Source organism: Podarcis raffonei, chromosome 4 (assembly GCF_027172205.1).
Source record: "Podarcis raffonei isolate rPodRaf1 chromosome 4, rPodRaf1.pri, whole genome shotgun sequence".
NCBI classification, from domain to species: Eukaryota; Metazoa; Chordata; class Lepidosauria; order Squamata; family Lacertidae; genus Podarcis; species Podarcis raffonei.
The window spans coordinates 45,764,167-45,780,533 of record NC_070605.1 but is presented as its reverse complement, the minus strand read 5'-3'; positions in this window follow the sequence as shown (position 1 = coordinate 45,780,533).

Here is a 16,367-nt window from a genome sequence, read left to right as displayed (position 1 = left end):
TATATAAAGCAAAGCAGTGGAAAATATTCTCTGGGGAACAATACTGCCCTGACATAGCCATGGAGTAAGTGAGCTAATAAATCAATTTCTAACTTGGAGGAGATGATCAAAATTACTGGAAAGCTGGAATTCCAATTTGTCAAGGAGGAGATGAATTGCTTGATGGCCCAAGTATTTAAGCTCTTACTCCCATAGGTCAGAAGAATTAGAATATGAAGTTCATCAGATCTCTCCATGTCACAGGTATTACCGAGGCCTGAAAAGCTTAAGAGGAAGCAAAAAATTAATTATATATAACAAAGTAATGTGGGGAGATGAGATAAATTAAGTGCAGACGGCAAGCAAATTATTAAATATATTTTATAAGGATGGAATACATTAGCTTTCTTCCAGAAGAAGCCATTTGTGTTATTTTCCTTGCACCATTTCTTGAATCGTAATAGGGAAGAAGACCATCACTCACTGGTAGAGCACATGTTTTGCATACAGAAAGATTCAGGCTCCATCCCTGTGATCTCCAGGAAGGCTAGAAAAAAAAGTCTTCTCTCTGAAGCCCTGGAGATCCGCTGCCAGTCAGATGAATCAATGCCCTGATTCAGTCACAGATAGCTTCCTATATTCCTAAAAGCCTTATTAGGGGTTTAAATGTGATTCTTAACCCCCAGGCATTAGTCAACATAGTAAAAATAAAATAAAACTTAATTCATCTATTATATAAATGGACATAAAGCATGAGAAAGGGGTTTCACTTTTTTCACTTAACTAAGTCCTGTATAATGGGGAGTGAACATTAATATTTACACTAAAATTATTGTTTTTAATTTTTTTATTTATTTAATGATCCTTACACTATTTCATGAGGATAAAAATAAGACAGCTCTCAAGGAGTTTATATTGTAGTCCTAAAAGATATAGAGGGATGCAGCAGAGAGTGAGGAGGAAGAGACAGAGCTAACTAGGTACTGATGTGAACCAATGCAGTTGCATGTATTTATGCTGAGGTCAGGATCAAGAAGCTAAATCAAAGGCTTAAAATAAGCAAATGTAGATGGATTGACTGACTAGTACCATGCGCATGATTGAGGGGGCTGGGGCTGCATGGTATCAGTATGCCCTGAGGTATGTGCTCACACTGTGCACGCACACCCACATAATACCATGAGACATGCTAACGTGTCATCCCAGCTTGTGCGTGTGATGTGAAAACGCCCCTCGGTGTGCGTGCATGGCCGCTGCAGAACTTTGAGGGGGCCTGGCCCCCCTTTGAAAATTTCCATGTGGGTGGCCCCCACCTTCCCAGATGGTGTGCCTGACTATCACAGTCATTTTTACTGAATACAATGGACCTATCAGTAGAGTTCAAGCCTAAGCTCGAGGTAAATGTGCACAGGACTGCAGTTTAAGAAGAGCCTGAAATTAAATTACATTTGTTATTTCTTGTAAAAAGGTTTATACATGACTTAAGACCTATTCTGCAACCATTCTTCAAGTGTACCCATTTGCTATGACACAAACAGCCACACAATTGTATTTTTACAAAACCATTGCGTCAGACTGTGGTAGAAGCAAACACAGGCAAACTGCTGTTTTGGGGAGCTGGAAACCACTATATATATAGAGAGAGAGAGGTTTAAATTGCCTAGTTTTCCCCAGGTGCTGCAAAGCAACTAAGTTCACCCATCTTCTAAAACTTAACAGAAATGTGGATTCACAAGGATACCCCACCACATACATTTCCACAGACACTATTTAAAATGTGTCCATGCATAACTTAGAAATCCAACTCATGAATGCCTTTCTAATGATATTGCTTCTTTATTTCCATATTTCTGCAAATTGTCTCAAGACAATTTGCAGAAATAACATAAAACGGCTGAAAATAGTTTTCCGTGCCAAATCAGCAACAAAGCTGGCCCCCTGATATTCCTAGGGCCTGGTGAAACTTGAAGGTGGCATGAGTAAGATCTTTCACTGGAAGAAAAGCAGGAGCCTTCATTGGACTCTTTTTGGTGCTTGCTTAAAACGTTTACCCAGATGCTTGAAAAGTTGAGGTAATTCTAATCTGTTTTAGTATTTTAACTTTCGTATGTTTTAAAGTATGGATGTGCATTTTTCTCAATTTTATTGCTCTATTTCTTTGTAAACCGCTTTGAGGTTTGCCTTTTTACAATCTAGCGACATATAAATTTTATGATATAAACAAACAAGCAAGCAAGCATACAGACCCCCTTATATCTCTGTGGACTGCACAAGCTACGATACTACCCTTGACAAAGTCCAAGCATATATAGGTAAAGGGACCCGACCATTAGGTCCAGTTGCGGACAACTCTGGGGTTGCATGACTAAGCCGCTTCTAGCGAACCAGAGCGGAGCACGGAAGCACCGTTTACCTTCCCACCAGAGCGGTACCTATTTATCTACTTGCATTTCGTGCTTTCAAACTGCTAGGTTGGCAGGAGCAGGGACCGAGCAACGGGAGCTCACCCTGTTGTGGGGATTTGAACCGCCAATCTTCTGATTGGCAAGCCCAAGGCTCAGTGGTTTAGAACACAGTGCCACCCGCGTATATAGATCTGTCTGATTGCCAAACACTTCAATGTCATTTATGAGGATTCTCAACTTCCTCCGGGCCTGATCCCAGCAATTAAGGCTCTTTTGAAATTAACAGGTCAGTCGTTGCACATAAGAACTCACACCACTTACTGGAGCACGCAGGCCTAGTTCCAGGTTTGCATGGTTCCCTTTCTGTCATGCAGCATCCAATGGTCTACCTACATTACCACCCTATGAAAGTGCACTATTGGTGGATGGGTGTGAAGGGAGGAGGATGTGAGTTGCAGTGAGGACAGAGGAAGCAGAAACTTCTTCATGTATGGGAGGAAGGGACAGCATCGAAGAGGCAGTAGTAGGGCCTGGGCATTGCCTGACCATGCCACCTTGTGCTGAGCAGGCTTGAGACACACCTGGAGCTCACACCTCACATGGTGCACACACCTTGAAAGCTGCTGACGCAGATTTTGGGCAAAATAATAAAACACCTATTGATATCCAAGCCAGGCCTGGACGTCTTGACAGGCCTGTTTGTCTTTCTGTGGAAGGAATACACTGTAGAGGGACTGCCTTATGCACAGCTGCTTGGCAGATCTTCTCCAGAGAGAAATGCTGTCTGTTCAGAGAAATTCTCAGTCTTCCTCGATAACAGAACTGACAGCTGGGCAAAGTATACACTCGTAGGCACAGCATGTTCTCAGCAGCTTGAAGTACAACATGCTAAATACGTTTCTTTTCCCCTGTGGCGATATCTTTCCTTATTCTCACGATGTCTGGTTGTCTCAGAGAAACACCAAACATACTTAAGAGAATTGAATGGCTGTGACACAGCAAAACAATTCTCAGGCCTGTAGTTTGTTTAATGCACTTGTAAAATGAATACATCAGAAATGGTGCCGATAAAAATGTCATCAGTAGCAAAATAAGCCCAGCAGATCGGTTTAGCTTTGTCCAAGTCAAACTCCCATGCCATGTATGATTTTGTTGAGATTCCTGCATTGCAGGGGGTTGGATTAGATGACCCTCTGGCTCCCTTCCAACTCTACAATTCCATGATTCTGTGATCTCAATCTGTCACTGGCAAAGGAAAAGCTGAGCGAGCCTCCCATGGCATGAAATTCCTGATCCTGTGTGCCACTACTGAAAAGGACCCTTTTCAGTACCTATTCTGTGTACTTCCAATGTTCTCCCCAAGGATTTCACTTCTGAAAATTAATGGCTGGAGGTATCAATGCTTCTGGATACATTAGGGGAGGGTTCTAGTGCTCAGATTCTGCTTGTGGGTTTCCCACCAGCATCTAACTGGCCACTGAGAGTACAGGATGCTGGACAAAATGGGCCATTGACCTGATCCACCAGTCTCTACTTATATTCTTATGTTTAAAAGAATAATAATATATTGTTAAATATATAACAATAAAATTCTATTGACATAGTTTTGATGTTCTGTCCATATTATGTTGTTGCTACCTGTCTTGTATCAAAGTCTTGTTTAGCTGTTTTGGTATATATTTATGTTTGTAGGTAATTTGCTGCGTATCACTATTATCATTGGATTGGATCCAGATTTAGTTATGTTTAGACAAAATCCACTGAAATCAATGGGACCGAAACTAGTTGTGACCAAGACTGGATCAGTCCCAATGTTATTGTCGATATTTGTTTTGTTTTTTTTATAAAACAACAACAAAAACATCCAGATTTTTATTAAGACACCACAACTTTCACTTCTCTCCTGCAAAGGCAACTGACTGAGAAAGGCTGCCCTTAAGCTTCCTATTCCAGGGAGGAGAAGGAATACAAAGTCTCACTAAATTACTGTGCACCTTTTTATAGGAATACTTGATAGGTCATATTAATGGCACTGAATGTATCCCATATTAGTCTGGAAGTGTTAAATCCACCTTCTAGTATAAAATTAACCCCAAACTGTGTGTATGTGTGTGCATGGGGTTGGAGTGGGGGAGGGGAGGATAAAATAGCAATTTGTTTTTGCAGTCCTACCAGTGCTTTTAAAAAATCATTATAGGATTTAATTTATAGATACAATTTCTTTCATTCTTTTATTAGCTCCATTGCCCACGGGAGAATCAGTGAGGCAGGCGTCATGTGTCTTTAATAATGAAGTAAACTCCTGCAGTGCTTGAACATGGGGAAGAATCCCAATTATGTGTACAGAAAATGCCAAATGTAGATCTGCAAATCTGTGGCATTCACAGGTCAGCTCCTATTGAAATGAGAGGAGAAAATGCTGACCAAAGTGATTTCAAGGGGAAAAAAGAGAATATATAATGCAAAATGTTTAGCAAGAGAGTTTGTCCCATAACTTCACAAAACAGATGTTCCAGTCCAGTACATACAGACTAGAACCATCTTTGCGCATCATGCACCTAATGGACAAATCATATGGGCTTCTTTTGCATTATTCTGTTGTATGGGATGAGAATGTTAATTATATTTCCATCTATGTTTCTGTATAGATAGAATAATAATGTCCTGAACTGTCAGGACAACAGGGAGGAGGAAGAGGATTCCAGAGATGGGTGTAGCTGGGACTGGGACACACCAGGGCAAGTAAGGGATGGGTAAACAAGTACTCACAGGCTGATGGAGGTTGGCGAGGGGATGGAGGTTAGTGCACAGGAACCAGAGCAGCAGGACCCATCACCAGAGCCACGAACACGACAAGCTCTGAGGCAGAGGGAGCAGCAAAGTGTTGCTTTAGGAGGCAGGCAAGGACCCACAGCCTAGCTCCTTAGGTGGGACTCACTAGCTTTGAGAGGAGGTTGTGATTCCTCAGCTGGTGTAGGCTTGGAGCAGGTGAGGCTCAGCTGGAGTAGGCTTGGAGCAGGTGAGGCTCACATGCCTCATTAAGCCCAGATGCTGCAATCAGCATGTAAAAGGGGTAGCAGAGCTGAGGCGCCGTTTCTGCTCCACTGCCCATGTTGATGGACTTTGATTTGCATGCACCTGGACCTCTATGGGACTGTGCTTTGGGTTTGACTGTATCCTGACTGCTAGACTTCAGACTTGGCTACTTTAATTGACCCTGGACTGTGTTTCCTGATCTTTATATTTTAGACTTTGGACTTTGCTTGTGTTGATTGACCCTCAGACTTTGGACTTGACATATTGACTTGCTGCCAGGTAGGCCAGGGGTTCAGGAGAAGCACATCCACACACAACCCAAGTCTACTGAGTGTATTATTGTGCATTGGTATATGTAAGGTGGGATAAGAGCTCAAGTCTTCTCACTGCATAGCTGTCAACTTACATATTTGAAAATAAGGGACCAGCAGCCTTGAAAATAAGGGACCAGCAGCCAAAATAAGGGACCTGTGGCCTCACCTGTTCCAGGCACTCCAGTCTTCCTGTCCTCCTGCAATCTGGTCAAACTCATGCTGGTAGCTTCGAGAACACTGTCCAACCAACTTTGTAACCAGAGGTTCAACTGAATAGAATCTGAATCATATGCACCACAAGGCCTATGCAGCCTCAACTTAAGATGGCTCCCCCGCCTGGCTTTGCACTGCAAAGTTTGCAGCAGCATGTGCAACAAAATGGTGTCCAGCATTCAAAAAACCCCTCAGCTTGCATTAACTAGCCACACACACACAGCCTCCCCCCCCCATGAGATCTCCTTTCCTTTTCCCCTACCATGTACCCCCGCTCCAGACAGACCTTTTTGCCGGCAAGGGTGAGTGGGCCGTCGATGACGTATCCATCCTATTCCGATCCAAGCACTCAGCACAGGTATGTTCAACTTCTGAGCCCATCTGAGCCAAAGGCAGAAAGCCCAGCCAGCAGCCAAATGAAGCCTCAAGGAAAACCACCATCACCTCTCCACTGGGAAGCGCTGAGCAAAGGCGAGTCCCCAGGGAACGCAGCCGATTTGATCAGCACAAGGCATGCAAGCTCCACCCCCCAGTCGTTCTTAGACTTCTTATTGGGTGAGCAACACAGCCGGCAGGGAGGGAGGGAGAGGAGCTGCTTCCTTTGAAATTTAAGGGACATCATTTAAGGGACATTTAAGGGACATCCATCAATAAGGGACAGCAGCGGGACATGGCGCTGGAATAAGGGACTGTCCCTTCAAATAAGGGACACTTGACAGCTATGTCTCACTGTTGCTGTTTTGTTTTCTTTGTTTTTAAAAGTGTCAACATTTTAAAAGTTTATTAAAGGAAAATGGTTGGAAGAACTCAGTATGCCTAGGCTGGAGAAAAGCAAGAGGAAACATGACTGTGGTCTTCAAAGTGCTGTCTTGAAGAAGATGGAATACACCAGAACGAATGGGTAAAAATGACAGAAAACACATTCTGGCTGAACATGAGAAGCTTCCTAAAATGGGTTTGAGCTCTTATTGAATGAAATAGACTACATGCCTCAGGAGGTGGTGGAGTCTCCTTCAGTAGATGTATTGAAACAGAGACTGGTTGGCCATTTGCCAGGGAAGCTGTAGTTCTATCAGTGGTGGCTGGTGTCCACTGGAACTTGTGGGGCAGGAGGCAGAGAAGCTGACAGGAGGTGGAGCCCAAGTAAATGAGAGACAGAGCCAACTAATTCTAACTTTGATATTCACTTCCATGCTGTGTTAAGGAGGAGGACGCTGGACTGGTAAGGAGGTAGACAACTGATTGCAGGCTGAAGTTGGCAGGGCAGTATCCTAGTACCCCTAATGGACCAGCTTCTGCTGAGTTGTAACCTGCACTGCAGATCCTGTACTAAGCACGGATTTAAACTATATGATATCACAGGCCCCTTCCAATTCTACAGTAAGGTCTTATTTCACAAGAAATTAAGAATAACTCCCTATCAAAGATCTAGTGGGTGACACGTGACATCTGTGCCTTACGAAATCTGCCTTTCGAATGGAAAGAGTGCAAAATTAGAGTTAGCAAATTAGATATTATAGATTTTGCTTCAGTCTGCAAATTCTATCACATTAGACAGGGACATTATTTGCCTTAGCAAGCAGAAGAGCAGTGAGTAAGCACAGCTATTAAAACAGAATGCCATTAAGGAAACTGTAAAAATAATTGTAGATTCACATCAAGTTTATGTAAACATTTTAAGCATCATTGCTATGGATTCATCTCAAGGTTCAATGTCACATCTCAAAGAGAAAAAGGCAAAAATACAGGCTGTGGTACAGTCAAGGAACAGAAGTGGCAATGTAAAGACAGACCTTTCTAGTTAGAGGGTGCATGTCCTGTGCATTTGGCCTAGGGCTTGCTGATCAGAAGGTCAGCGGTTTGAATCCCCATGATAGGGTGAGCTCCCGTTGCTCAGTCCCTGCTCCTGCCAACCTACCAGTTTGAAAGCACATCAAAGTGCAAGTAGATAAATAGGTACCGCTCTGGCAGAAAGGTAAACGGCGTTTCCGTGCGCTGCTCTAGTTCGCCAGAAGTGGCTTAGTCATGCTGGCCACATGACCTGGAAGCTGTACGCCGACTCCCTCGGCCAATAAAGCGAGATGAGCACCGCAACCCCAGAGTTGGCCACGACTGGACCTAATGGTCAGGGGTCCCTTTACCTTTTGAAGCCAAATGGGGCTTACAGACTTAATAGTCAGCTGCATTTGTTCCACGTGTCTCAATTTAAAAATTCAAGCAACTACCCTTAATAACTTTGAAAAACAAAATATGAAGATGAAAAAACTAAATACCATTTCAATGCTTTAAATGCTCCCTTTATCATCTTTATAAAAAACTCATTTCAGAGATTGGACCATTCTTTTAAATGAAGGAATTCTTCAGGAGATAGAAATGCTGGCAACATTTTTCATGGAACAACCACATGGGGGTGTCTATAGAACACATGTAAATGCTAATGACATACTGATTTTGTATGCAGACAGCATACTTTTGAGGATTTCAAATGCTGCCTTGTTACAAAACCAGGCTTTCCAGAGAGGAGTATGAAAGCAAAATACGCCAAGATCTCCTGCTCTGACAGGCGAGGCTTGAGTGCTCAAGCCTTCTCTCTTTATGTTCCTATCCATCAGTCTTCACTCTGCTATCAGTATTGCCTGTGTGATGCAAATGTTAGCAGTACATGCTAGGGATGCTACGAAATGCCTCCGACTAGCCAAGGTAAATTTCAGCTGTGCTGCTGAAATCACTGTGTGGCTGCAGCCCAACAGTCCAGATACAGGCTGGTGTTCAGCGAGGCCTAAGCGATTTACCCCCACACCCTGTCAAGCTCTGTGTGCTCCTTTTAAAGGAGAAGAAAGGGCGAGAAATATCCTTGCTCAGTTCTCTCGTGAATGAGAAGAGATCTTCTTAAACTCGGAACTACTTAATCCTGAATAACTGCTTCCTCCTTTTGTTCCTTTCATAAACAGAAAATGGGACTGTATTACTTGAGCTTGTACAGTCACAGTGCAGCTTGCCTATCTCTTATTTCTCCTTGAGGTCAATATTCCTCAGGCATGGGAAGCTACCACATTGCAGAAGGATTTAAGCCTAACTTCCTTGCCTGCTGTGCTAGCTTTCTAGGGGTAGGGACTTCTTCACCAGAAAACAAAAACACAGAGAAATAATTTAAAACACAGCAAAACAGTGTTATAAAAACAGATAGAAACAGGAATTCAGCAATAATAGGGTTCAATCATATTGGCTGGACAATTTTAAAATATAATTTGTTTAATACAAACCAACAACAACCATGCACTTTTAAAAGATGAAGTTAGTTGGTCAATTGTCTACCCTGCATGCGAAGGAGCATGTTCACAGTTTAAGGGTGCTTCTGGATCCAACTCTGTCAGTGGAAACTTGGGTAGCCTCTGTGGCTAGAAGTGCCTTTTACCAAGTGCAATTGATATGACAGTTATGACCATTCCAACCTAGACTGGGATAGTTTGGCCACAGTAGTTCATTGATATATAGGAGCAGGTGTTTAAGCTGACATACCTCATAACACAGCAGACTATTTGAGGTTACCCATCCACCATGCATTGAGTGCTTAAATCACAAGCTACTCTTAAGCCTTGGCTTTTTAGAATCAAATATAAATGATGTTGATAAAGCTGTTGAATTTTGGGTGCACCCTAAAACTTTTTTATTCCAGTCTGTTTTGGGGTGATTTTATGGAACCCTGTTTTAATAACTGTTTCATCTACTGCTGTTATACACTTTTACAAAAGGAAGTAAAACAATGCATTTGTAAATACTGTTGAGTCAAGACCTAAACCTATGGGGCTTCAGAAGAATCAAGCCTTTTCATATCTTGCATAGTCCCATCTAGGGTTCTGTTACTTGATTTCACTAGAGAAAGATGGGATATTGGAAATGACTTTCATATAAGGGCAATTTGGGGGATACTCTGAAGTGCCAGTTTGGACCATCACATGGACCCATACACTGTCCTACATTTGTCATTTCCAGTCAGCTACATCATGCACATTCTGTGCACATCCTATGCACATCAATTGTGGAGTCATTTCTCAGATAAAATCTGGAAATCAACTGTACAAATGAGTCTATGTACAAAAGCTACATTTGACTGAACCATCCCTGCATGGATGCCCATGGTTAGTTTGTCAACTTGATAGGATGGCTTATTCAGCACTTCAGCTTATCTAAGCTCTCTTCACTGGTGCATAAGGGTCCATAGGTCAATGGTGGAGCTTATTTAGATACAGAGGTCCCAGGTATCTCCATTCAAAATGATGAGGTAGCAAGCAATGTAAAAGATGTCTCTTTGATTAAGACTTTGGAGGGCTTCTACCAATCAGAGTAGACAATACAGGGCTTAAAAACAAATAATCTGATCTGTTATAGCAGTTTCCCATCTTCTCCCTATGTTCAAACTGGTCTAGAAAGCAAAGTTAAATGTAACTGTAGGTGTTGCATTTTGAACTTTCTGTACGCATCTGGTTGGTCACTATGAGAACAGAATGCAGGACCAGATAGACTTTTGGTCTGTTCCAGGAGCTCACTTCTTATGTCAGCTACCAGAAAATTATCACCAGGCTACCCTTGCTTCTAAGCAGTTATGAAAAGGATTGCTTGATATGTTGTAAACATACTTTCTGAAAGTGCATGCAAGTTCTCTTTGTCAATGTGAAATTGCCCCTTGGTTGTTGCTTACTTCTGTGCAGTGTGTGTTGTCCAGCTTACAGCCATTGTTCAAAGTTTCCATAGTAGCTCACAGCTTCCCATATCTGCTTCAAAAGTGTAGAAAACACAACATACTTTATCTGATGCTTTGCTATCACCACTCACCAGGCCTTCCCAATTGGGCCCAGCATGCTTAACTTGTTTTAAAGTCCTTAATTTATATTAACAAATGATTCCTCTGGGATTATTGAAAAGCAGAAGTCTAGTCTTACATGTTGATTAGTTCAAAGGGTCGCCGTGCATTACCGTTCTACTGCCGTACATTACATCAATTCATGGCAGAATTTTAAGAAGTCCTGGAGGATTTTGGGGGGAAATTAATGTGTACATGCAGTTTTAGAAGTGTTAGCAGAAAATTAATTTTTAATGATAAAATTGCACTCAGTAGAGAGTATTTATTTGTAAAGACTACCAAAGAATTACAAAGGAGTTAAACTGTGCCAGTCTAATTAAAATTAATGGGAGTCCATACAGATAAAGCTCCTTACTCTGCCTTGCATATTTAAGAGGCAGCAATCTAGAAGATTACATCATTAGAATCTGAGCAGAGCCTCACAAATCCATGCGGCACTCAAACCGCTCAAGGTCCCTCCTGATCCTTGTGATACTTGGTTGCCATGAACTCCAAAGGATGGTTTTGCGTGGAGGCTATGGCAAAAGCCACACATAAGGTAGCCAGTGATAATTATGCACACATAAGTCTTATACTAATTCACACATCTAGGGTAGGCATTTGTGTGTTGGCATTTTGCATTGCAAGAAGCAGAATAACGCACACTGACTACATTATTTTTGCCACTCTGCTATTGCAAGCACACATGCTGAACCCTGTCTGTGGAGCCTACCCCACCCCCCCAAAGAACGAGACCAGAGACTGAAGTATGAGCTCAAATTGGCCACAACTTTATTTAACTTCAGAATGTGGGAAACTTGGCATAGGCCTTGGCATGTAACCCTCTCAGCCCGTCCGGGACTGAGGATGCACAGGGCAATGAAGTGCAGTGGGAGGGGACTGTAAAGCACAAACTTACACAGTGTGCCCTCCCACCTTCCCTCGGCCGGGAGTTTGACCTACATGCCGCCGCTCTAGGGCCAGGGACTCTGCCAATCAACCCTTTAACGGGCCCTGCAAATGCCGCCGCGTGGGGGTGCATGGAATGCCTCACCCCCAACTTGAAGATAGACTAAAGGATACCTTGCCAAGGCCCAAAAACCACCAAAGTTGTGACAAAATGCTATGGGGAAGGCGAAACCTGCCAATACAGGGGAAATTCCTTCCCGATTCTGAATACAGCAACCATCTTATGACTATAGCAGCACCAGCTGACCTGGAACGCAAGATATTAGGCTGCAAAAAAATAAAACAAAGTGAGGTTTGGCCGAAGGGGTCGGCCTCCTTCCCTTGGCCCTCGCCCCACCCCCCCATCAGCCGTCCTTTGTCCTCCCAGGCCGGGGATGGGACGATAGCCACCCTAACCCAGGTGGGAGACACCGGACCAGGTAAGCCCACTCGGTGTCACAAACCCTGCCCACTTGTTGGGAAGGGAGGGCAGTAATTAAGTGCTACACCATTGTTTTTAAAGGTAGTGAGTGGGGGGCGGGAATGAAGTGAATCCACGCTTTATTTATTGTCTTTGTTGTAAAGTAGTTCCCATAAAGAATGCATAGGAATCAGCACGGTAGCTTCCTATGTTGTAAGTTGTCTGTGAAAGTTATTCCGAATTATGGACTGTATTTTTATGCAGCCTTCTTGTTATAAAGATATGGGTATGGTCAGATGGTCAAAGATAATTCCCTATGTCTGGCATTCCCACACATTTTTCACATGTAAATACATGTGTGAAATCATAAATCCTTTCCACATTATGATTTAAGGGCAGGTTTTCTCAGTAAACATTGTGAATACGAGAAGCCTGTCACAACCCTATAAGCACATTGTACTTGCCCCAAGGTCATGCGTGGTGATTCCAGTCAATGGCAGAAAGGAAACTTCTGGATCCATACTTTAGGCTGCATATACACCATATGTTTAAATCACATTTAAAGTATACCTCAGCCCCCAAGGATCCTGGGAACTGCAGTTTGTTAAAGATAATGGGAATCGTAGACCTGTGAGGGGTATGCTATAGCTCCCAAGATTCTTGAGCAGGGGTGCTTTAAAGGTATGGTGCCTATGCAGCCTCATTCTTAGTCACTATACTTCACCCAAGCTAAGACCCAAGAGAGCAGCAAGTTGTCTGTCCATCCCCAGTCAAAGTGCATGGTACCCAAATTTTGAGGCAAAAATTTACAGAAATTTCACCACCACTACCCCGGCAAACAAAAATATAACACCTAGAGCATGAGATTCATCATCTCAGGGTCATGAGTTGGAGCCTCACATTGGAAAAAAAGTTTCCTGCATTTCAGGGGGTTGGACTACATACAAGACCTCCACAGTCCCTTCCAACACTACGTCTCTTTGATTCTATAGGTGTGTGCTGCATTTCCATGACATCCTGCCTGAGATGGCTGCCTCACTCTGCCTAATACGGTAGGACCAGCCCTGATTTCACCAGCTCTCAAGTGTGCATAATTTTTATGGATGAACTGGGGCCTGTTGCCTAAAATGGCCACAGGAAGTAGTATATGGATGTAAACCTCTACAGAAGCAGAGGGGACACTACAGCACTCCAGGAGTATTGTGAAGAAGCCCACTCCCTCTTCCCCTCTCTTTTTCAAAGCTCTGGCTGGCAGAAGGAAAGTTTTCCATATTACTCTTAAAAGTAAGCCAGGCTACCCCAAAGCCAGGCTCACATCCAAAAGAAACGAGCTCTGTAATTAACTTGGCAATCTGCTTGGCCAAAAATTGTGTTAGTAAGTCATAGCAAAACATGAGAAACATTTTAATTCACTTAAGCCTGGAAAGGGGTGGAAGTGGGAAATAGAGGAAATTATCTTTAAAAAAATGAAAAACACCACAAATCCCCCTAACATGTTGTCTTTGACACAGGTGGTGGTGATGTACTTCAGGAAGAAAAACTCACCATTAGCAAACAAAGGAAAGGACGGGGTAAGTTCTGACTCTATTATCTCCTTTTACACTGTTAACTTCCTCCCACATCTTTTCTCTCTCTGAGGGAGCTGCTGTCAGGCTTGGGAATTTATCTGCAGTGTAGAAGTCTACAGCCCTCATTTTAGAGGGCTGGGAAACTTTTTTCAGCCAGAAGGTCAGATATGGTCTCTTCTAGGCAACCTTCAGCTGAAGCTGAAGCTGAGGCTCCAGTACTTTGGCCACCTCGTGAGAAGAGAAGACTCCCTGGAAAAGACCCTGATGTTGGGAAAGATGGAGGGCACAAGGAGAAGGGGACGACAGAGGACGAGATGGTTGGATAGTGTTCTCGAAGATACCAGCATGAGTTTGACTAAACTGTGGGAAGACAGGAGTGCCTGGCGTGCTCTGGTCCATGGGTTCACGAAGAGTCAGACACGACTAAACGACTAAACAACAACAAGGCAACCTTCTGGGGCTGGACTCCCACATGTCAGTGGCGGGCAGGGTTAGAAACAAAAGTGGGCAGGGCAACAGATGTTCCTCTTACCTTTGTACTGTAGGCTTGTTTCTACACAGACTCAGGCAAGCAAGAAGCATAAACAGAGTAACAGTAATGGTACTGGCACATTCTAGCCAGGCAAAAAACACCCAAGGAGGATGCAAAGCAGGGGTGCTGAGGGGTATGGCTTGGGGAGAAGAGGTCTGGCTAGGAAGTGGCTGTGGCCTAGAATACACCTGAGATCCAGATAGAAGAGGCTACATTTGACCACCAGGGCCTGAGATGCCCCATCCCAGCTTTAGACAAATCCCTCCAACTTTGTGGCAGCTATTTCTTCCCCATAAGCACATTCTGTAGGTCTGACTGACACAACCACATTTTATAGCATCAGTCACTTGGACTTTTGCATATTGTTTGCACACCACCCCAGGGCGGCAAGGGACTCTAGGATTTCCAGGTTTGTTTTCCTTGAAATTAAGTGGAGATTGTGCTATCTTTAGGGTATATTGTTTTATTTACACATATACCCAACCTGAGCATAGGATGGAGGGACTCTACCTAGCCTTAGTTTCAACACACTGTTACCACTGATGCAGAGTAAGCTCGAAAGCTGATGGTCCCCCCCCCATGTCCATATTGATTTTGGGAGGTGGGGTTGCCAAAAACTCAGTTGTCTAAAATCCTGGAAACGTGCTGCTACTCAGTGAAGACCAATGATCTACCCCCCTTTTTGGGGTTCAGGTCAAAGTTATTGAGCTTTTTTTTAGGGAGGGGGAAGCCACGTTTTTGGGTGGTGCGGGCCTAAAATGATCTACCACAGACACAGATCTGCTGATAGATCACGATCTGTTTAGACAATACTGAGCCAGATGTAGGTCCATGGAGAGGGTATACTTGACCCAGGTCTCAGAGGGCGAAGCCTGCCATATGGCCTCACCACGGACCAGCTGTTTTTTTGTTTGAGTTTATAACTTTATTCCAACAAGACTTCTTCCATGGGGCCCAGTCAGACTCTGCATGGGCCTGGCTAGATGGACCAGTAGTCTGGCTCAGTATAAGGCAACTTCCTGTATCCATGTGTTGGTGTATGAGTAGCATAAGGCCTGGCCAATCAGTGCTACGCACACTTGCGGCCATTTGTCATTTCTCATTTATTAATTGTTCATAGGAGTGTCCATGCCAGCGATGCCGACTTCCCTAATATGTGGCCTGGAGGCTTTTCAGTCAGATTGGGATTGTAGTCTCTACAGGGCTGGTCCAATGTGTTTTGCTGCCTGAGGTGTAGCCTGGATAGCTCAGTTGGATACAGCATGGTGCTGATAATGCCAGGGTTGCAGGTTTGATCCCTGCATCGGGCAGCTGCATATTTCTACATTGCAGGGGGTTGGACTAGTTGATCCTCAGAGCCCACACATCAAGGTTCATAGTATCCAAGATTAGCAATGTTACTTTGGTGGCGAGGTAGACCATCCTGCAAGTGTTGCTTCTCCTGCCTGGTGGTGAAAATGCAACAAAGTAGGTAACAATTTGCTTCTGTTTCATGACACTGAAAATCAGTTGCTTGAGGTAGCTGTCTTGCTGTGCCTAATGGTAGGGCCACTCTGACTTTATGAGGTAGAAGAGATGCAGCCTTTCCCTGCTTTGAACTGTGTGCATACATCACTTATGCATTTTAAAAAATATACATAAATCAATGCTTTATCTCCTTATCACCACAATTAGTGGGCTAACATGGTGAAGCCTGACACAACCGTTAATTTTCTGAATGTTGATTCACTGCCATTAATTCCTAGACATTAACTTGAGTAGAAAAATAAAGAGAGGAAATTTAAATCTGATCATTATTACGTTACAAGCAAAAGAGTTTAATGTATTTCTTGGGAGCAAGGCCTCCAGCAAATGGGCTGCCACAACTGTGAATTAATTTCAAAGGAAGCACAGGCTACAGAGCACACCAGTAATCTATCCTGAATGCGATAGTGTCATGCAATACACTGTGAAGATTTTGGTCACAGCCCAGCCTTATCTGAACAAGTATAATCACTCTCATTTGGAAGGAGGAGTTTTCAGACTGCCTGCATTGCATAAAATTGGCTGTGACTCTACCACCAGAGAGGAGTCCTAGTTGTGGTTCCATGCCACAAAGAAACTTCTAGCTT